Source organism: Parambassis ranga, unplaced genomic scaffold (assembly GCF_900634625.1).
Source record: "Parambassis ranga unplaced genomic scaffold, fParRan2.1 scaffold_22_arrow_ctg1, whole genome shotgun sequence".
Classification (NCBI taxonomy): Eukaryota; Metazoa; Chordata; class Actinopteri; family Ambassidae; genus Parambassis; species Parambassis ranga.
The window spans coordinates 1,393,834-1,417,496 of NW_021144778.1; the positions used below are offsets into that span (position 1 = coordinate 1,393,834).

Consider the following 23,663-nt stretch of genomic DNA (forward strand, 5'->3'; position numbering starts at 1 on the left):
TTCTAATGCAGCTACAGTATCTCTTCTCTCATCTTCCTCACCTCTCTTCCTCTGCCTCAGTGTCTCCTCTCTTTCTAAAGCTGAGCTCCAGCTGACAGACTCTTCATCCTGTCTGCTACAGTTTAGCTGTATGCAGATATCATCCTGGCAGACAATGCTCCACTATAGCAGGATAATAGCAATACTTTTTAAATGGGCGTTCGTCATGTAACCATGTTCTATAACTCCTTAAACCAGCTGACTGCTGTCAGTCAGAGTGACTCAGCCTTCATGGATGAACCACACAGGTCAGATAACACTGTCCTCAGACCTGCTGTTCAGTCTGTTATGATGCTACGAGCACGTCACGCCCCCTCCCTGAACATGACCGGCTCGTTATCATCACTCATTCAGGTCAACAGCAAATTAGCAAAACCCACATAGTAGCAACAAATCCTGCTCCTCCGCTGCATGTTCACCTGAACTGTGGGTTCTGCTGTTCAGCAGCGAAAGGGAAGTGGCCACTCTGGTGACATGGTGTGAGGACAACAACCTCACCCTCAACACGGACAAGACTAAGGAGATGATAGTGGACATGAGGAAAGAGAGAGACCTAATCAGCCACTGTTTATCCAGGGACTAGAAGTGGAGAGGGTGGGTGCACTATGATTCATCCTCTGCTCAATTTGCACAACAGCTGATGCAGCACACATGCACATTTATATGTACATAGCTTCATTTACTTCCATAGTTTATATTTTGTGTACTTATTTGCATCTTTTTGCTCTTCAAATTGCTCTTTTGCAAATGATTCTAGTTTGACTTCTTAAACCTTTATGGCATTCAGTGTGAGCAGCAAAGTAAGAATTTCATTGTACAGGGAAACCAGTTTCTGTACTGTGCATATGACAATAAATGCCTTGAATCTTGAATCTATATCCAAATCTGACTGTAGAGGGCAGAAACACCCAGGGACCGACTGTCATACAATGTCATGTCATACAATGACCAGCAAGGGGCGCCACACCAGCAAGTACACTGAAAGCAATGAGGGTAAAGTATCTTGCCCAAGGACACACAACAATGACTAGGGAGGAGCTGGGATCGAACCACCAACCTTCTGGTTATTGGACAGCCCTGCTCTACCACTGAGCCACTGCTGCCCAATTTAGCCCATTGGTGTTTATAGCACATTACTAGATACTATACTAGACCAATAAATGTAGAAGAGAGATAAGAACTGGGTCATTAAAATTCTTCTTTTTTCATTGTTTTTCCTTTGGTGGCCCTCAGTCCAGTGTTGGGTTCATAATTTGTCCAGCATCAAAGGTTAATGTGTACACAACTAGTGATGCAGCCTGCAGGGGGGGACTTAGCAGATAATTTGTTTTGCCTGTGCTGCGCCTTGTGTGATGCCGCCCCAGGCGACTGCCCGGTTCGCCCGTGCCCAAAACTGCCACTGTATACCTGTGTCACAGGTTTTCTGCTGTTTGCTGCTTTATATACTTCTGTAATTCACACAACATGAAACCCAGAGATACAATAAATCTTCCAAATGAAGCACAACAATCAAACACTTGAAGTCACAGTAACACAACAACACTCATCAATAAACTGCTGTTAGTTACCTCCTGATGGAGAAAAGAATCTGGATGAAGCCGAGGAGTGAAGGTGACGTCCATCAGCAGGAAAACAGCAGAGAAAGAACAAACATGGAACTCACAGCAGCAGCTTTTCAACGCTCTGTTGATGCACAGAAAGGCTCAGCTCTCTGGATTCACCGTCACACTCAAGGCTTCTTTAAGGAAACATGATGACAGTGTTCTGACCTTTGGAACAAAGAGCTCAGGTCAAACATTCACAGACTGAACCAGCACAGAGTTCTTATCAGTTACAGTTACAGACCTTGATCAGACTGTAAGGAAGGAGAAACACACCTTCTTAATAAAGTGTGTTTCAGTGAAAACAAATCCATCAGCTCCACACATGTAGGTAAACATCATTTACACAACTGTGTTAGAACTGTGTGCAGGTAGATTAGAACCCACAGTGACACTCTGATAGTGGCAAAGAACAGATTTACAGAAAACCTTGTAGTTATTATTTGATAAAATCAGACACACCCTACTGGTCGCTGCATAAACATGTTGACGCTGTGTAAAACGTAAATACAATCAGATCTGCTGATTAGTTGTGCGTGGATGAAAACAGTGGGCAGATGAGATATTCTCAGTTTTCATAATCCTATGCAGGTTTCTGGAAACACTTCATTTTATGCTGTTAGAAATGTTGATTCCTGAACACCATCTGTGCATCATAACTCAATCTCTACAGCTGCATTGGATCTCTGCTTGTTAATCAGTGATGGATGATAACATGTTACTGCACAGGTTTCCACCATTTTATGGCTGCATTAAAGACTTTGAACCTGGCTGCTGCTCAGTAAAAGCTCCACCTACAGACCAACATGAATGAGTGACACAGTGAGAACATTACTTGAAGCTGATGGGGAGCTGTGTCACTGCACAGTGTTCTAGTGAACAATGCTGTCTGAATGAAGAGACGTTCATGTAGTCACTATTATACTTAGGTCGAATGGTGGATTAAAAACAGACGGCATGCCAATGTGGCACCCCTAAAATGGGTTGATCACAAAAGTTATTTGTAATTATTTTTTGACATTTTTGTAAGGTGTGTACTGTTACTGTGTTGTTTTGTTTTCAATTAGAAATTATGAACGTTGTCATAAACCGCTATATTTAGGGGGAAGGGGGGGGCGGAACCTGTGTACACCTGTGAGTTGCCCCGTGGAACGATTAGGGGGGCGGAGCGCCTGCTTCTTCTCAGACGTGATCTGGAGAGGAAAACATACAGACCTGCGTCCTCATTTCTCCTCTTTACCTGCTAAATACAGGTCGGTAACAGTAAATGTGCGGTGACATGTTTAGTGATGTTAAAGCCTCGACACCTGATTCAAGAAAAAGGTTCATTACTCGAGGCTTCATGACACAGTAGCTCGAGTAGGACATCTAGTGGTGAATAAAATGAACTGCGGTGTGTGTTATTGGTTCATGGATCTTTGGGATTTGACTGCCCATGCACAGTCTCGTTCCACTACAGGTTTCACTGGTTTCAAGCTAACACAATACAGTACATATATTAAAGAAAGATGTTATTACCATTGTACTAATATATTGTTTAGATGTTTAATTGCAGTAAGTAACACAAACCTAGTGACAGGGTTTCGATCCTGTGTAAAGGAGTGAAGTGTTTCATATGACGTAAGTCACATGATTTTTCCTAAAGCAGGCACTTACGTTTGACTATGACGGATATAGAAATAATATCACATTTCAGTTGCACTGCTATGGGATTTGACATGGAAAATTACTGATAATATAAAATAATAATTATAATCACATATGTTGTGTTAAGAATACTTGAAATGCATAGGAAAGTCTGTTTTGGGGTTCATTGGTGATTCACATGACAAACCGAACCAATCACATGGTTCGAAGCACTCAACTGCTTCAAACGTCACTGAAGTGGTTCAAACGTCACTAGTCACGTGACCGAAGCAAGCCTTGGCACAGTGGTTCGAAACAATTGCTTTATGAGCTACCGCGCATGTGTCGAAGCCTCGGGTGTCAGAGGGCCATCCTTAGACATGTTAGTTCATATTGACTCACAGTTGAAGTGAGACAGTTTGTATGTTACTTTGGTGTGTTTTATGAACGTTTTATATCATAAAAATGACTGTTGAGAGGATACTATTCTTTGTCTAGTGTGGCGCTGGGTACACCTGTTGAAATGTTAAATGTTAGATAATTAAATCATGTTCTGAATGTAACAAGCACTTTACCTAAGCACACATTTCAGTGCTCTTTTACATGAGCGTGACAAATATCGAGACAGAAGAGCGGTCGATACACAAACAGCAGAATGATGATGCATTTGTACCAGTTTACACTGAATGACAGAGTGATGTATTTACAGGAGATGGTTGTGAGTATCAACTAAAAGAAGGATGTAGCTTGAAGATGAGATAAATTGTATTAGTGAACCTAAAGTCCGGATGAAAGAATTAATTGTGGAAATGTGAAACTGTGCTCTAGAAAACTGAAATGAAGCAGGAATTGTGCTTGTGTGACTGTTATGTTAAATAAATGTCAGACGTGTTAAATAAATGTCAGATGTGATCTGGAGAGGAAAACATACAGACCTGCGTCCTCATTTCTCCTCTTTACCTGCTAAATACAGGTCTTATATTTGTTACTGTGGTCTCCCATCCCTGGGACCCGTAACACCAACACATTTTTATTCAAATATTAACCACCAGTTAGTTCTCCAGGCTTTACTGACACCTAGTGGAACACATCAGTCCTGCCTCTACCAGCTTGCTGCTTTCTTATTAAAGGGTGTTTGTGCCTACATTAAAACCTGTCATATATGTCGACTGACATAACCTGATCAAACATTAAGCCATTCATTTTTCTACAGCCTAAAGTTTAACCTACATTAATTAGGTGCCCCAAAATAACAGCAAATGAGGAGCTCAGAGGAGACAAAGCTGCCTGATGTGTGAAGAAAGACTCACCGTCCAACAGGAAAATAATCTGAAGTGTGATCACTGGACTAAACACAGAGAACAGAAGGACACAGGGATGCCACACATGTACAGAGGTGTCTGGTCCTCTGCTTCCTAATATGGTCACAACACAGAGCAACAAGACAGACGAGAGTGTGAAGAGACACAGGTGACAATGATCAGGGCGGCCCACAATCACACAGGAGGGAAAACCAGAGCAAGTCAACCAAGCGAGTCTCCTAGTTCAGCTTTTGTTCCTCTCCTTGTCCTCTGACCTGCTGAGGTATGTCAAATGGACTTTTAGCTGCACATGCTGGAAGATCATATGAAGATGTTGTATTTGTTTGGATTTTGTTTTGTTTATTTTTTATGTTGTTGGTGGAAGAGGAGAGGCGGCTCCGGCGGGCTGAGCAGAGAGTCCCTGGCGGTGCTGCTGGAGCTTCTACAACAGGAAAGAAGACAGGGATGGGGTGCGAGACCTTGGTTTTCCTCTTCTGGCTGGAGAGTGGGACATCCTACAGCAGGGATGTCAAAGTCAAATACACAGAGGGCCAAAAAAACAAATTGGCTATAAGCCGAGGGCCGGACTGATTCAATGTTTATTAAAACATATTGAAATGATTGCACGTAGCCCATTGAACCAAGACCTAACACAGTGTATTATTTAATGATTAAATGAATAATCGGGAAAACATTTTTCAGCAGGCACACAGACAAGAACAAACTGCCTTCAAAGAAAAATCACATGTCCTGTACAATCTTCTTCTGTAGCCTTTGTTCCGTGTCCATATTCTTGTCTTTGTCTGTGTTTCTTAGACGTTCCATGGTGCCTTCTTAAATTGTATTCTTTCATTACAGCCAAACTTTCTCCACACAGAAGACACACAGGTTTGCCATTTACCTCAGTGAACATGTACTCTGCCTCCCACCGAGCTTGAAACCCCCTGTTCTCAGCATCCACCTTCCGTTTAGCCATTTTTTGGGGAGGAGGTAGCTGAAAGTTGACGTCTGCTCTGACTGCTAATGAATGATGAAGCCAAAGTCCACTTGCTGCGCTGCAGTGAGTTCGCGGGTTACCGTTGCATTGTGGGAAATGTAGTATTGGTGCGTGCAAAACACCAGCGGGCGGCTACGGCCTGCGGGCCGGTTCTAATACTAATCAAATATCATCCCGGGGGCCATAGATAATTCATTTGCGGGCCGGATTCGGCCCGCGGGCCTTGACTTTGACATATGTGTCCTACAGAGTGGTGTCAAGGGTGTTCGGGATGCCTCGCACCACCACATCGTCCATCGGGTTACTGAGGAGGTGGGGGCTATTTGCCACAAGGTCATCTACCTCTCCAAGACCGCAGAAGACCTGGCAGCAGTAAGCAGGGGTTTGCAGGGCTGGCGAGACACAGAGCTTTCTGCAAAGCTGCTGGAGCAATCGACGGCTGCCATGTGAGGATCAAGCCTCCTGTTCTTCTCGTGGGGGACTCCCATTTGCAATCCTCTGCAGATGGGATTGTGAATATGCCAAAGGGTTTGGTGTCATGTCCACACTAGGAGCATGTGCTGATATGCTCAGGGCCGAGGTTGTGCATGCTGCGCTTCCTGGGTTATGTGATACTCCTGCTAGAGCCTTCATATAAAAACACAAAGGCTCACAATGGATATCATTATTATTATTACATTATATTGTTCAGTCAGTGGAGGAAATATGTTGTGATTAATCCTCTCTTTGAAACAGTTGTAGTCTAAAGCCTCATGTTTCCATGTTGATGGCATGCACAGGTGTTGTGATCAGTGATGTAGAATGGTTTGTATCTGATGAGCTGCCGGTCAGACATCCTGTGCATTTCATCACTGTTGCCATTTATGCTCTGTGAAGGTCTTGAAGAGTGCTTGTTTTTGTTTTTTGGGTGCTCTGGGTCGAAAAGTGTTAACAGATCTTTCAGTAACTGTATTCAGTAGTTGTTCTTTCAGTTTATTGACAGATTCCTGATTCTGCCTTTAAACTTTCCTCTTCAGACTTCCTGAACTATCCACTTGCTTGGGATAGACAGATGTACCTTTTCAGGGGGCTTCAGAATCAGAATCAGAAATACTTTAACAATCCCAGAAGGGAAATTGCTTATGGCAGGGGCAGTGCTGGAGGCATGTGAAGAGAACGAAGGCTCTGGAGGTGTGGAGCTGTTTATTGGTGGTGCAATGTCATCATTTAATGAACCCTCAGGAGATGGAGGGGTCAAGTTTATTAAGGCATCAAGCTCACTTTTTCTGGAAAACTAAAGCTGCAATCAGCAGCTTGGACAATATATGTCAATGAACTGGGAACAATAGTGACCACGGTTTATGACAGAAGATGAGAAGTTGTAGCTCAAAATGTTACACCACTGAAGAAAGTAGAGGAGTTCTTCAAGACCCCCCTCAAGGCCTGCATCCAGGCAGGATGGGGCAGAACAAACCCACTTGTGCAGAGGTGTTGGGAGCCTGGGTCCTGTTAAAGTCACTCCCCCAAAAATCCCAACGTCACACCCCGCACGAGTTTGGTGGATTTACCCAGTGGGCAGCAGGAAGTCATCCTGTTTGCAGCGCTAAGAATATCCACACTGGTGATGAGCTGCTGTGGGACTATGGGGTGACTAGGAGGTGCTTTGGGGGGGAAGGGAATGATGTGTCCTGCTTGAGAGCTGAATTATTATAAATAATAATGACAAAAAAAGACCTGACCTTCCAGCTCCAAGATATAACCAATAAAACAAGATAACTGAGCACATGTTAAAAATGACTCTCGCACTCGCACAAGATCGAGCTGAACCATCTGAATACATAGCAGTTTCAACTTGGCCCACTAGATGGAGCCAGTGGTTTCTCAGCCGGTGTGTCACCAAGTGGAGAAAAGTGGCTGCTGTTGAACAGGCCTTTATGCATCTATATGAACACCTTCAGAGCCGAAGTTTCAAATAAAACAATTGTTACTTGAAAAAAATGTCTGTGAAATAAACTGGTTTTATTGGAGACTTAAAGGTGAGTTCATAAACTTACACCCAAAAAAGAGAAACTCAAATAACAAAAGAAATAACATGGAAAAAAAACTGTGAATCCAGGAGAACAACTGCAGACACAGAGTGAGACAGGAACAAAGAGGACACACAGAGTGAGACAGGAACAAAGAGGACACACAGACTGGAACAGACACACTGACCAAGGACCAGGAGAAGCTCGGGGATTATACACAAGGACACAGGTGAGAACAATCAGGGTGGGGCAGCCGATCAACATGGAGTGGAAGCAGGTGAGCTCAGTCAGAGAGGAGGACTGGGAGTGTCTGGAGGAGCACAGGAGAAGAAGCAGAAACTACCAAGAGCCCTGAGCACAGTGTTCAAGAGTTAACAAGACACAGGTGACAACAATCATGGCGGAGCAGCTGACCACCAAGGAGGGAAACACAAGAGGAAGGAAAGAGTCCTTTCACAATAAAACAGGATATCCAACAAAACAACAAAGTACATGAAGCAGGAAGATGGAGGACTTAAAGGGAAACAAAGCTGACACAGCTGGCATCATGACATTAGTAACAGTTCAAATGCAGTAAACATGCTGCAGACATGTGTTCATAGATGAAGTCAAACATCAAATGTGCCGTCCCATTCACCTAAATGTTACTAAGAAGAGGACGTCCTGCTGCTCCTTAAACATGATGGTCTGCTGTGGGTCATGTCTTTGTTCTGCACATGTACAGCTAACATCTCCAGTGTTACACAAACACATCATGTGTTCCATTAGGAAAGCATGTGGAAGTCCCAAACCAGCTGTTTCCCATTCAGGGAATTGGAATCCTCTGGATGATGCAACAGCAAACAGCAGCTTCCCTGAGGGGAAACTCAGGTAATAAGTGATGCTGCATCAGCTCTCACCTGTTCACAGCTCTGTCCCTTCATCCCTTCCTAGCAGACTTCACTCATATTCAATCTCTAACGATGGGCCGTCAACTAGTCCTGCACATGGCCCAGACACAGTTTCTGGTTGTTAACTGACCATTAACCAACTATAGGGATCTTAGTCATGGTAGCTCCTGCAAGATCCACCTACAGAGGTCCTGAACACATAAAACTCAGATTCCAACCAGAACAGTAGCAGAACTGAAGAAGCCACTCGGGGGAGTGGGAAACATCTTCAAAAACAGTCCTGGAGTCCAGCTGTCACGACTTGGTGTTATTTATGGTTTTTGATGTCCTTGTTTTGGGTTTTTAGTTTAATCTGTGCTTAGTTATTGTTGTTTTCCTGTAGTTCTGGTGTTTTGTTTTCCTGGGTTTGTGTTTAGTTGTCTAGTCTTGTCTTGTGTTTCCTGTTTTACTTTGGTAGTCCTGTCCTCCCTGTGTATTGTCTGGAGTTTTGCTTCCTGTGTTTTCCCTCCTTGTTGATTACCAGCCCTGCCCTCATGTGTGTCACCTGTGCCTCGTTGTCTTCCCTGGTCCCTTTGTATATAGTCTGCGTCTTCCCCTTTGTCCTTGCTAGTTCGTCTCGTCTGGTGTAGGGTTTGTTTTGTTCCATGTTTCGTCCATGCCATGCCATGCCTAGATCCTTGCCTACTCCATGTACTTCTGCCTGACCCCACCAGGCTCCAGGTAGAAGCCTCGTTCATGCCTTGTTTTTGCTCTTGCCTTTTATGCCATGTGCCTTTTTTTCTGAATCTAGTTTTGCCACGCTAAGTGTGATTTTTGGTTTTGTATTGTTTTGCCCTCCTGGCCTTTAAATAAAAGACTCTTTTGGATTTTAACCACTCTGCGTCCTGCAACTGTGTCCTCACCTCCTTACACAAACCCTGACACCAGCTGCCTCGATTTAAACTCTTGGAAATGACTCTGACCTGATGAATGAGAGCATCCACAGATATACTTTTCTACTTACATTTACTCAGTTTTGTTAGTATATTTAAATAATTAGTTTCATGTTTACTTAATATTTTGAAGTGTAAAACTGTTTCACCACGTTGAGTAGAGCCTGCTTACAGTTTTTAGAGTGTATATCAGTTCAGTGCAGCATAGTGCTCATGAACAGTGAGCTGCTGAGACACACCGACATGTGGACTTTGCTTCTTTAGGGAAAACATTGAGATGCATTTTCACACAGGTTGGTTTGATCCACTGACCTCTGCACTTAGGAGGCCAGTGCCTTATCCATTAGGCCACTGGGGCTAACATGTGCCTCCTCCATGTGTGTTAAGGTCTTCCCCTTCCTGGGTGATTCACAGGGGTGTGGGGTCAATCAGAGGTGCTGTAACCGTTGTGATTTGGAAGATGTACTCCAGACATTGACAAGAATTCTTAAAATAGGCACAAAATTCTTGGCTCTGTAAGACTAAAATGCAACTTAAAACATGACAGAAAACCTTCAATTAATCCATTTTGTTCTAAAACCAGAAATGAAAAACCACTAATTTAAGATTAAGTAACGTAAAATTAGAATTTAAGTCTATCTACTAAATTACCTTTAGAAAATGACACCTTAATCTGCACAAATGTAGTTAAAATAAGACATCATTCCTTAAAACAGTATAACAAATATAAGTGAAGTTGTCTTAAATCAAGACACCAAAAGTTTTTCATTCAATATATTGTATTTAATTCAAAACAGGACCACTTCCACATTCCAAAAAACATCAACAACAAATGTGACGAATGTGATGAACTTTTCTTTGAAACTCAAACACAAGCTTCTACAAACAAAGGGGCTCACTCACTCAGGGAAGGACTTCCACTCACCAATCGCTTCTTTGTAGTGGGGGGTCAAATCCTGCTCGTGGACTGAATGGTTGTGTACCTCTGTTTGCAGTACTGACAGGAGTGTAGAAATGCACTTTGGGTATGTGCAGGGCATAGTAATATGCCATGAGGTAGAGAAGTCCCTCATTAAGTCTGTCCATGGTGAAGGTGCTCACTGGAGTGTTTCCAACGGCGACCATGCAGTTGTCCTCAGAAACAAGCAGAACAGGAGAAGACAGGCCACGCTGCCGCATGAACCCATCAGGATCCTCAGAAGTCTGGATGACACAAATAAATGAAGAAGATTAGAAAAACAGAACTTTGACCTGGATGAGGACATTAGAGAAATTCTATGGTCACAATAAATCCCCTTAGCATTCAGCACTGCAAATGCTAAATGCAGCACAGCTAGAGCCAATGAAGTCAGTACTACATTAAGCACACTGTAGAAAACACTTCCCCTTCCCCTGGAACTTTGGAAATGATCAAAGTGTATCTCAAAGTAACTAAACTAAATATAAAATGTATGAAAAACAGGAATATATTATGAACAATCTTACCGAAAGGACATGGAAAAGAGCCTGGCTGCTCGAGCCCAGTTTCTTTGGTGGCATAGTGCTGGACGGACAGAGCAGTGGCAGGGCTCTGGAGACAGCTGTGATATGCTCCACTGGTTGAATGGAAAAGGCACAATACAACGTGGTACTATAAGTAACTGTAACATAAATAACTGAGACATTATTATGTAAAAAGAACTAAATGTATCATGACTTCACCTCCATTCAAAGTTTTTGGAGGCTTCATGGCCTTCTTCATCACACCATAAAACTGGACCTTTGAGTAGAAGCTTTTCCATCTGTTCTGCATCTCTGATATGTGCTGGAAGTTGGTTGGTTGGATAATTGGCAGCAGCTCGTCAAGCACCTGAAAAACAGATTCAGTGAAGAATTAAAAAAAGTCTAACATTCTATCTAAGATGATTCACCATCAGGCCAAACAAATCTATAATGTGTGAGACATATGAACATTATGCTATTTATGTCAGGCTACAAACTGAGTCATGTGAACTAAGTGGGACCAACATTACTTACGTGATCCAGTTCCCTGAAACAAGGGTAAGCCTCTAGAATCCTTTAAGACGTCAGAGGTGATGAAGCGTCTTCGAGACTCGGATTCAAGGTTCAGCAATTGAGTTACTGCAGCTTTGTTTGGCTTTTTGGACTTGTACATTTCTTGGAGGGTCTTGTAGTGTCCTGCTTGGATTTTCTGGCTGTCCAGACATCAACTGAACAAGCTGAAGACATTACAGGGACATTATGATGGAAAGAGGACATGAGATATTCAAACAAGCAAGTTGTCAGTATAATAAACTGAGTAAGTGGTAGCATTAATTCATTAATGTTTGTGTCACTTGATATAAAAGTAAAATATTGGACCAGAGTACAGACACTCTTGGACACATAGTGAAACATTCCAAAGCTGCTGAATGTCCAGAATGTGCCATATGAATGAACTCAGCCAAAATTATATTTAATACAATACATACATTCTTCATCACTGCTGTCCCGTTTTGCACTGGGGTGCTGGCTCTAGGTGACACTGGGATGCCCATGGAACTAACAGGTGAATGTTCCAGAATAATGGTGGATGCACTGGAATCTGCAGAACTGACTTCTTGCCGTGGTTTCTTGGAAGGTGGAACTTTGGTCTTCCTTGGACTTTTCACATTTGAGAGTCTCTTCATGAGCTTTTTGGCAACATGCTCCTGCAAGGCATACATAGTAAATGAAGAAAAACTTATACTGATGGCATGCACCTCATGTTTGGCAGGGTATCTGGAAACAGATAGTGATATTGAACCATCTGCTGTTTATCAGTCCTGTTATACTGTGACAGACAGATCTGACCTTTTCATTTTGATTCACTACAAGCCATATAGCCCGGCGCCTCCAGAAATGTTCAGGACCAGGAAAGAGGTCTTTAACGTCATCTCGGGAAAGCCATGGGATCAAGTCTTCTCCAATATTAGCAGCTGTAAAACAGAAAAGTTAGTCAGGGCCAAGAAACAGAGGTTATCATTAAATTCCTTCAGATTTTTACATAGTAGGTGAGGATATTTTGTCAGCACCTGTTTCCACATTTTTTATTTCTTGCTACTTCTACTTCAAGAGTAGTATGTGAACTTAACATCATGTATTCATGTCTTACAAATGACCAGTTGTTGCTGTATTTTCAGTGTTTACAGTCCTTGACATTGAGAGAATGGCCCCACAGCTCAATGAGACATAAGCTATTACTAGATTAGCCCGTTTTATGTGTTTTAGCTGCTAAACTTTAGCCGCGAATCCACAACTTGTTAAGCTAGGCTAACTACATTAACTCACCATTAACACCAGCACAACATCAAAGTAACCCTTGTAGCATACCTCTGACTGTGGCAGGTGTAACCTCGTCCAGTTTGTCCATTTTATGAGTCTGACATCCACAGTTTGTTGAGAATTATGATTTCACAGCAGCAGCAGGTAACCTCTAGCTTAAAGTTTAGCTTCACGGACTCCAAGTGGAAAAAAACGCGACAGGTGGAATGTACCATATTCCAAGAGGGAGCGGGGAGGGGCTCTAAGCCTAAATACGATTAATTTGCATTTTTACAAACTATATTTACGTAAATAAGGTCATATTGCTTCATAATATATCGGCATATCTGGATAATTGATAAATAGTAAGTGGTTTCTGTTGTTATAAGACATGGAATTGTGGTACGTACCTTCATCATGACGTGTCAGCAGGTCGGCTTCATGCAGAGCAGGCAGCTAGCTGCTAGCTAAGGCTAAAAACAGGGAATGATTTGGCGCTGTGTTATCTGCTTTGTGTTTGAAGCTCTCACTCTCAAGTCTTTACTGAGTCATATAAATACTGCTCATAGTCGTAGTCCGGACTTTGTGGAATTGATGGATGCACCAAAGAATATGGAGTCTACAACTCACTATGGTCACATTGGAAGAAACCACCGCGAACATGGCAGCAACCATTCACAGGGAGAGAAGACAACAGCAGCTTCATCAGGTGAACAGAACCGTGTGGGCATACAGTCCAGCTGAGCGACGGGGGAAACCAGTGAGCGAACGGATGAAGCAGTGCTGGAAACAGGGGGTCATGTCTTCCTGTAGACTCTCTGCATCAAGTCAGTCAGAGGTGAGTCCTGTCCAGTTTAATAACAGCATCATGTTTTGTGTGGAGGAACAGTGATTTTCTTTTTAAGGAGGACATCAGGTGTAACCGTCTGACCAGACAAGCTACTGCTGTTATGTTGACTGCAAGAGAAAGCACCATCTTTCACAGGTCTGTCTACATACAACATTATTACATCTGTTTTGATTTGCGGCACAGAGCCCAAGAAATAATATAATCTAAAGCTCACAAGACACAAGACGAACAGAACAGAACAGAACAAATACTTTATTTATCCCAAACTGGGAAATGTTTTCTATTGCAGCAGCAATGTACAGGGTCAGTATCATCCTATCTGGTGGTAAAAGTCTTTCTCCCCGTCGGACCTTCCTGTCCTCCTGTCCATCGCTGTCCAAGGTGAACCGACACCACCAGACCACAGGGCCATTATTTATTTAGCAGGAAAGAAGAAGATGCTCTGCAGCATTCAGGTGTTATCAAGACAGCCCCTATAAAGGAGAGTTTCTGCTTCTCAGGAGGGTCACACCCTAATACAAGACCACTTCCTGTTATGCAACAAATAAACTTTATGATTCAATGTTGAGCTAATGCCACAGCCACAAAAAGACATTTCTCCAGCTGCTAGACAGCAAGCCTTACCTAGACATGGAGGACAGTCTCCTCATGGAGGACAGTCTCCTCATGGAGGACAGTGATATGCAAAGTGTCCAGTCTTTGTTGACACAATTAGAAGAAATCTTTGTTCATATCTTTACCAATGTCAAACTAAGAACAACATGTGCTTTGTGTTGTTCTTCCACCGACTGACACATGAAAAATAAGCGGGCACACATGGCTCGTTGGTCTAGGGGTATGATTCTCGCTTAGGGTGCGAGAGGTCCCGGGTTCAAATCCCGGACGAGCCCTGATGTTTAACTTTATTCCATTGGAGACCAACTCCTTGTTGTTGACTCTTTTCAGTTCCTCTCTAACTACCACACAGCTTTACAAAGCTAACAAAGTTCTATTCAGACTCATCCCAATCCAGAGCAGTTGTTCCACAGTAACACCTGCAGGAGGACGTCATCACCCAGTATGTGACCTGCACTGTGAGCTGTAAGGTCTTATACAGACAGGTGTGTGTCTGTCCTCATCAAGTCCAATCAGTATCATCAAAGACAGCTGGACTCAGATGAAGGTGTAGAACCATCTGAAGGACGATCACAAGAAATGGACGCACCTGAGTTCAATATATGAGAGTCACAGCAAAGGCTCTGATACTTAGGACCATGTCATATTTCACTTTGTCTTTTTAATACATCTGCAAACATGTCAACAACTCTGTGTGTTTCTGTCAGTATGGGGAGCTGTGTGGACATTAATGAGGAAAAATGAACTTCAATGATTTTAGCAAATGGCTGCAATATAACAAAGTGAAACATTTAAGGGGGTCTGAATACTTCCTGCACCCACTGTACACATAACAAATGAATGTGACTGAAACAACAGCTCTGTGTGTAATATAAATATACAAACTAATGTGATTTGATCAGAACATTTTAAAAGACAGTGATGATCTGTTCTTATTGTCTAAACAGGAACAGTTGAAGCTCAGCTTGCAGCCCCTGTATCTCAGGCTTCTCAGCTTCTCTTCAGATGTTTGGACGTTTCTGCTGGAACCTCTCATTTAATGACTCACATTTAGAACTTCTGACTTTATGTGGAGGAGGGATTGATTTTGGAATGAGGAAGCTGCAGCCTGCGATTCCACCACTAGATGTCAGCATTGCACAGCATTGGTGGCTCAGTTCAGATTGAGAGAATGCAAAGAGTGTGCAAAGCTGTCATCAAAGCAAAAGCTGGCTGCTTGGAAGAATGTCCATTTAAAAATGTCATCATATGTCCTAACCAGCAGAGGGAGCACTGATCATAAACTCTCTGTCTCACATGTTATTGTCATGTGTTTTTATGGAAGATGATGCTGACTGTTGTTTTCTTGCTTCTCTCTGTAAACAGCTTGTAAACAGCAGCTTCCCTGAGGGAAACTCAGCTAATAAATGATGCTGTAACCTCTGGGACTTGATCTGCTGGGTGGGAGTCCACTACATTATCCATCCATCCTCATCCATCCAGCTACACCATCCCTCTTAAAATGCAGGCTGGAGGATGCGGGCATCGATCCCGCTACCTCTCGCATGCTAAGCGAGCGCTCTACCATTTGAGCTAATCCCCCTTGTACAAAGGGTCAATTGCAAGTCAATCAGGACTCACTGCACTACATGAAGTGTACTAGTGAAGTATTGGAAGCATCAGACTTTTAATCTGAGGGTCCAGGGTTCAAGTCCCTGTTTGGGCAGAACACTTTGTACTCCCTCTTGCTTGTACTCCCCTTCCCTCTCTGTTAATGTGCTTGGACAGAGCTCTGTGAACAGCCAGCCTCTTTGTGTCTTGCCCTCCTTGTGCAAGGTGTCAATGGTCGTCTTTTGGGCAACTGTCAAGTCAGCAGTCTTCCTGTGGTTGTGCAGCCTACCGAACTAGACTGAGACCATTTAAAGGCCTTTGCAGGTGTTTTGAGTTCATTATCTGGTTAGAGTGGCTCCAGGTGTCTTCAATGTTGAACCTTTTCACATATTCTCATTTCCTGACCTACTGAATGTGGGTTTTCATTGGTTGTCCGTTATAACCATCAAAATTAAAAGAAATAAACACTTGAAATATTTCAGTCTGTGTGGAATGAATGTTTGCATTATACAGCTTTCACCTTTTGAATGGAATTACTGAAATAAATCAACCTTCTAATGATATTCTAATTATATGACCAGCACCTGTAGTGGTGTTTTGTTGCAGCCTGTGGGGTCACCATAGAAACAAAGCTATTTTATGAGTATGAGTAATGAGTACCCTAATTAAGACACCTGTGTGATTCTCCTTTCACTCCTGTCAGGGCAGATCCCATGTATTTTAATGGGGGTTGCACCCTCCGAACAACTTCTCTTTTTGTCCAAACCGAAGCCTTCATACCAAAAATAAGAACACCGTCAGAATCACAAGAAGTTGCTCTACACACAGTATAATGTTTATGTGTATGATGTCAAAGATGTGGAGATGGTGGCGAGTTACACAATATGGCTGCTCTGCTTCTCTGTTTTTGGTTTTACATGATGTCTTAATGGAAGAATGACCGGCACTCTTCCCAAATAACTGGATCTACAGGCAAAACGGTTTGGTGTTCAGTTTTAAGAGTGACACCATCAGAAAGCTAACGAGTGTTCCTTCGAGCCGATATACAAATTATCCCAGTTAGATGGACGGTGTAGGCCTGAGTACAGGTTAGAGAGATTTTTTAGGCATCTTCTTAGCCTCCCTCCACTCTGAGTGATGACATCACCCACTCTGCCTTTGATCATTCCATGCAATCAAAGTCAAAAGTCAAAGTCAGCTTTATTGTCAAATTTCTATATGTGCTGGACATACAGAGAATCGAAAATTGCGTTACTCTTCACTCCGCAACATATAACATATAACTAAAAACTCAAGATAAATATAAAGTGTAAAAAGGCACACACAAAATACAAGGCACAAAATGAAGGCACAATGCATTGAGTGTGCCAAAGATGTATAGTGCAAGACAGTGCAGTTGGCAGAATGTAAACAGTCCAGGAATGGTTTAAGTTATAGCAGCTTATATGAGACTGGTATGACATGACTAGGGTGCAAGAGAATGCACAGGGTAAAGTGGCTGGTGCACAGAGTTCCTTTTTGGTAAAGTGGCCGGTACAAAGAGTTCCTATCTTGGGGAGGGCTTGGGTGTCAGGGTCAGGGTTTTTTTGTAGAGGAAAGGGGGAGAGAGTGGGGCACAGCAGGGAGAGAGTTCAGCTTCCTGACAGCCTGGTGGATGAAGCTGTCCCTCAGTCTGCTGGTCCTGGCCCGGAGGCTTCAGTCTCTTTCCTGATGGCAGCAGACTAAAGAAGCGGTGTAAAGGGTGGGTGGGGTCTCCTGTGATGCGGAGGGCCTTTCGGGTGAGACAGCTGTCGTAGAGGTCTTGGAGGGAGGGGAGAGGGACGCCGATGATCCTCTCAGCTGCTCTCACTATGCGATGAAGCGTCTTCCTGCAGGTGGCGGTGCAGGCTCCGTACCACACAGTGATGCAGCTGGACAGGATGCTCTCAACAGCCCCTCTGTAGAAGGTGCACAGGATGGAGGGAGGGGCTCTGGCTCTTTTGAGCTTGCGGAGGAAGTAGAGGCGCTGCTGTGCCTTCTTGGTCAGTGATGCAGTGTTGTTAGTCCAGGAGAGGTCCTCAGTGATGTGCACACCCAGGAACTTGGTGCTGCTCACCTGCTCCACAGCAGCACCGTCGATGGTCAGAGGGGTGTGCTGACTGTGTGCTCTCCTGTAGTCCACAACCATCTCCTTTGTCTTCTCCACATTCAGGGAGAGGTTGTGGTCTCTGCACCTCTCGGCCAGAAGGTGCATCTCATTCCTGTAGTTTTGTTTCATCTCCACTGTAGGACAAAAAAATTCACAGCTTTGTGGCTCTGTGGCACAATGGATAGTGCATTGGACTTCTAGTTAAACACAGGAGAAGTGATTCAAAGGTTGTGGGTTTGGGTCCCACCAGAGTCAAAGTGCCTTTTAACTTCCTGTGGCACCGTCCTTCAGGGAGGATACCTGTTGCAGCAGCTCCCGTCCTGAGAGCTAGAAAAAAGGACTGCACTCAGACATCTCGGAAAACAGCGTCGCTGCCGCCGGTTTTGTGACCGTACAGGTGGACAGAGATGTGACTGGTGTGAGCTTTTGCTTGGCACAGAGGCAGCTAATAAACTGAAAGTTGTACCTTTTTCAAATGACATGGTGAGGAGGAGGATACACAACACAAAGCTGGATCTGCCCTGTGCTGTGTGCTGTCATTGTTCATTGTTGAGAACGCCGATCCACAAATTCAACATGTTGCTGATGATCCCCTTTCCCTTTGGTCTCTTCCAAAAGCTAATGGTAATGGAATGCTTCTCACTGTCCTGCACTGTCTCTGCCACACCCTTCCAGTGTGAGTAGGGTGTGTTTGTACTAAAGTCACACTGTTTCTCAGCATAACTCCCTGTATGGCCCGTACAGGGATTGAACCTTGGTGTTATTAGCACCACATTCTAACTAACTGAGCTAACCAGCCCTGGCAAAGTTTAACACACCTGTCATTTCATCGGAAAACAAAAGCATACTTATCTGGCATACATAAATGTCATTGTCTGTACTGTATCCCCAATGGTACAGCAAATCACTCATTAAGGAATATGACATGCAGTTTTTATTTAGTAAACAATGTTTAGATTTTAATCTTAGTGAAACTGAGGGAAAATCGCTGCATATCAATTTACGATGAATGAATTCCTCGATAATTTGCATCCCTATTCTGACCTGGAAGATTGAGAAGATCGGACCAGTTGTATTTTGTTTTTTGGAATATTTGAATGCTTTTTTTGTGGAATACTTGAGCCTCACCCAGCCATCGTGGGGTGTATCAGGGATGACGGAGAGGATGAGTACAGAAGTGTAGTCAGCGACTTTGTCACCTGGAGTCAGGTGAACCATCTCCAGCTTAACACCTCAAAGACTAAGGAGCTGGTCATCGACTTCAGGAAGTCCAGCCCACAGCCACACCCAGTGACCGTCAGGGACGACGAGGTGGAGATTGTAGGCAACTACAAGTACCTCGGGTTGTGGCTGGACAACAAGCTGGACTGGACATGCTGTACAGATCACCTGTACAAGAAGGGCCAGAGCCGACTGTACTTCCTGCGAAGACTGGGAGCCTTCAACATCTGCAGGAAACTCCTGTGGATGTTCTACCAGTCTGTGGTGGCCAGTACACTTTTTTATGCTGTTGTCTGTTGGGGGGGGGGGGGGGGGGGGGGGTAACATAAACAAAAGGTGTTAATTTTGTTGACGAATCATTTTCGTCATAGTTTTCGTTAACAACCTTTTTTTGCTGATAAAAATGAGACGATAACTAAATAAAAACTAACGCACGGTGCCAAAAACGAAGACGAAATGTATTGACACTTTCGTCAACGAATAAAAACGAGACGAAATTATTGATTGAGACGAGATCCAATCAGAGCAAAGTTTGTTTGTGGAAGGGCGGGATGAATCAGGAGACGGTGGCAGAGAGCCAATCAGAAGTGATCTCTCTGCGTAAGGACGTTACCCCGCGATGCTGGAAGAAGGCGTACTCATGCATGGTAACACAACACAGGAGAAGAACAGACACACGGACACGTTTGATGTCAAGACAAACAGGACGGTTCAAACCGTGCGGAGCGACTATCAGCGGTAAAAACACAACAAACCTGAAGCGACGTTTGCAGACGAGTCATCTTAACTTCCGCTCAAAGATACACGTGACAAAATCTATAAATGAAGACACCGCTGCTGATGGTTTTACAGCATGAGACCTGTTTCTAAGTTGTCACTGAAGTGTTTTGCTGTAGTTATGGAGGATTCATGAAGAAGGTCATGACTGAACAGTGTATTCAGGGAGAGCAGCTCACTGTTCACTGCTGCTTTTGTGAAAAGGTCATAGCAATTAAATAAAGAGGTGTTTGTTTCAAATAACGTTAAAGCTGTGCCTGTTTTTATTGCACAATAAAACCTTAATTATTTCATGAAAAAATATATATCATGATATTTAGTCGACTAAAACTAGACTAAAAGTTAAAAAATGTTGATGACTAAAATGTGACTAAAATCAAATGGCATTTTAGTCACAAGACTAAAATAAAAACTAAATCAGAAATTGCTGCCAAAATTAACACTGGCTAACAGGCTGGACAGACTTATCAGGTGGGCTGGCTCTGTGGTCGGCATGAAGCTGGACTCCCTGGTGACAGTGGCAGAGAGGAGAACACTAAGAGAACTCCTGGCTATTGTGGACGATGCCAGTCATCCTCTGCACACTGTCATCAGCGCTCAGAGGAGCCTGAACAGTCACAGGCTGCTCCTCCCCAAGAGCAGGACCAACAGAGACTCAGAGACTCCTTTGTCCCCCGATCCATCAAACTCTACAACTCTGCTTTTGGCAGGAGGGGGAGAAGGAAGGGAGGAGTACAGCCCGCTGATACATGAACACATGTGCAATAATTTATATGTGCAATAATCCATCTGTACCATTTATGCTGCTGTGCAATGTTTGTAAATAATTCCTTTACATTACTGCACTATATCACATGACCGTCTATGGTGGTGTGCAATGTTTGTAAATAATTCCTCTTATCTTTTATTTTTTTTACTGCACTATATTCTATTTCATTCTATTTTATTTTATTCTATTTAATTCTTGCTCTGACTGTTGGTGTTGTAGTGCTGCTGGTACCCAAATTTCCCCGAGGGACCTTCCCAAAGGGATTAATAAAGTATTAGTATTAGTAGTTATACAGTCTGACCCCTGTCTGGACAAAAGTCTGTGGCTGAAGGAGACACCCAAGCTATTTGACTCATTTTCACAGCACTTCATTAGTTTGTTATCGTAATCAGCCACCATGTACAGGTGCATCTCCATAAATGAGAATATTGTGGAAAAGTTCAATATTATAAACTAATGATGTCACACTGTGATCAGATGATGAACTCAAAACACCTGCAAAGCAGACACAATCATGGGGAAGACTGCTGACTGGACAGATGTTGAATAAATAAAAAATAGTCAGCATGGTTATCCTCAGGAGCAATAATGGAAATATGACTCCCATCCATCACCCCTGCACACTGAGGGAACCCATCAAGATGGGTATAGTGGCATAGTAGTGTAGTAGACCCACTAAAGGTTCTAGCAGTGGAAGTGAGTTGCGGATAAACCACAGATAGAAGTTGGCTCATTTCATACCTGTATAAAACCTCAACCACGAAGGGACTCGAACCCTCAATCTCCTGATCCGAAGTCAGACGCCTTATCCATTAGACCACATGGTCTAGTGTGTTTGCCACATAAACTTTTCTTTGTCAGAATGTTATGGCATAGTGTTCATAATAAGAATTTTTGTTGGTGCAGTTGCCAGCGCGAATAGAATAGAATAAAAACAGTTTACATATGAACAGTTATTGCACAGGTGAGTGGAGGGAGAAGTGGTCTGTAAGAAAACTGTACATAGTGCATCAGAAACTAAATAAATAATGTGTTGTACACTGTGGTGTGTGAATATTGCTCCTATCAGAAGTGGTTATTATACAGTCTGACAGCAGCAGGAAGGAAAGACCTTCTGTATCTCTCCTTCACACACCGAGGGTGGAGCAGTCTGCCACTGAAGCTGCTCTGCAGAGCTGACAGGGTCCTGCAGGGGGTGGACTCATTGTCCAGCATCAGAATCAGAATCAGAATCAGAATGACTTTATTTATCCCTGAGGGGAAATTCTTTTTTGTTACAGACATTAGAAATTAAAGATACATTGAAATATATAATAAATATCTAAATACCTAGATAGCATTTAAATCCCTGAGTTGTATCTAAAGAACATATTCACTACTGTATAAAACCTTTCCATAGTAAAGAGCAGGACATGAATGCACCAGTATGAATGTACAGTGTCTGAGTGACACTTCTACTCTTATACTCTGTACTTAACTGCATTTAATGTAACTTGATACCTCTGGCACAGGAATTTCCTTCGGGATTAATAAAGTCTTGTCTTGTCTTATCTTCCAGTTCAGAGTTCAGTAGTTTGATTGAGACAGGCAGGAATGACTTCCTGTGTCTCAGTGCTGCATCATGGGAGTCAGTTTTGTCAGGACCCTCCTGTCACCCACCTCCTGCACTGAGTCCAGAAAAAAGCCAGGTCTCTCTGACTATCCTTAACTGTGCTACATTGAATCAATGTGAGAGGTCTGTAAAGTATTTCTGTCTGACCTTTAATGTTTGATCATGTTTGATATTGCTACACTAGCAGAATTGATATTATAATATAGCATTTATTTTCCCAATTTGACTAATAGAATATCTATATTTGTATGTATATATTTGATGATATGAGAACTCTAATTTAGAACTATGTATGATACAATTTGTACTGCATTATTATTAGATAGATGGACTGTGTGCACATTAATTGGTCCTGTGCTGTGTGCAGGCCAGGGTTGATGGCGAGCTAGGATTGAGCTCTGCTTAGGCTCGAAGAATACGATTCAGCTCAAGGTCTGGATCTGGCCCAGATCTCTTCTGGTTGGAGGAGTGGTAGGAGGCTCCTGCAGCCCCCTTTATTTTGAACTTTTGTCCCCTCGCTGCGTGTGGCCCCCCCATTGCTGGGTTTGTTAACTGTTTGTCTTTTGTGTGTCATTTAAATATATATGGTACTTCAGCAAATCTTCATCTCCCTGTCTCTCTTTTACTCATTCCCAGAGCTGCTCCTACACTTCTGAGCCACTAGTCCAGGGGTCGGCAACCTGCGGCTCCGGAGCTGCATGAGGCTCTTTCATCCCTCTGTTGTGGCTCCCAGGCAGCGAGCTCATTTTTGGAAAAAAATAATAATAATATGAATAAATAATGGCCGTTTAATTTAAATGTATTTTATTTTATTCATTTAGTTTTTTCATAGTAATAGTTGTTTCTTTGGAGATTGATTGCTGTCGTGATTAAAATAAAACTTTTAATATTTTGTCAAAATATGCGTCACGGTCGCGTCCTGTGCGCAGCACCTGTGACACCGGACAAACTGGTGTTCGACAGCCTGCATGCAATGACATTCCCGACACTTATATGAACATGGAAAAGTTTGCATTTGGAGTCCTGTCGATCTTTGGATCCTCATACTTGAGCGAGCTGGTGTTTTCCATCATGAACTACATTAAAAGTAAACATCGCTCCAGCCTCACAGATCAGAGCTCAGTCCTTCGTGAAAATCAAAGCGACGTCTTCCAGCCCTGAAGTGGATACGATACGCTGTGCAGTGAAGTTCCAGAGCAGAACTCACATTAACCAGGTGAAAGAAATAATTTAACAAGCTGTTATTCTGAAAATACATATTTTTATATCGGACCCTGAACTAACGTGCTTCATATTCAGGTTGACTACTGTACTATGACGGCACACTGAAATCAAAATAACATATAAACTGGCATTTTTTGTTCAGATAAATATTATCTATATCTATCTATATTAGGCCTATATATAGATTCATTTTGCCTTTAACT

At 43.0% G+C, this 23,663-nt stretch overlaps 3 non-coding genes across 3 annotated transcripts; 1 reads left to right on the top strand and 2 right to left on the bottom strand.

Moving 5' to 3' along the window:
• Positions 1-14,342: 14,342 nt before the first annotated feature.
• Positions 14,343-14,414, top strand: trnap-agg (transfer RNA proline (anticodon AGG)). The gene has a single exon. It is a non-coding gene; the product is annotated as a tRNA-Pro (tRNA).
• Positions 14,415-15,648: 1,234 nt separating this feature from the next.
• On the bottom strand, positions 15,649-15,721 carry trnaa-agc (transfer RNA alanine (anticodon AGC)). Its single transcript has one exon. It is a non-coding gene; the product is annotated as a tRNA-Ala (tRNA).
• A 5,657-nt stretch (positions 15,722-21,378) lies between these two features.
• trnar-ucg (transfer RNA arginine (anticodon UCG)) lies at positions 21,379-21,451 on the bottom strand. The gene has a single exon. It is a non-coding gene; the product is annotated as a tRNA-Arg (tRNA).
• Positions 21,452-23,663: the final 2,212 nt, after the last annotated feature.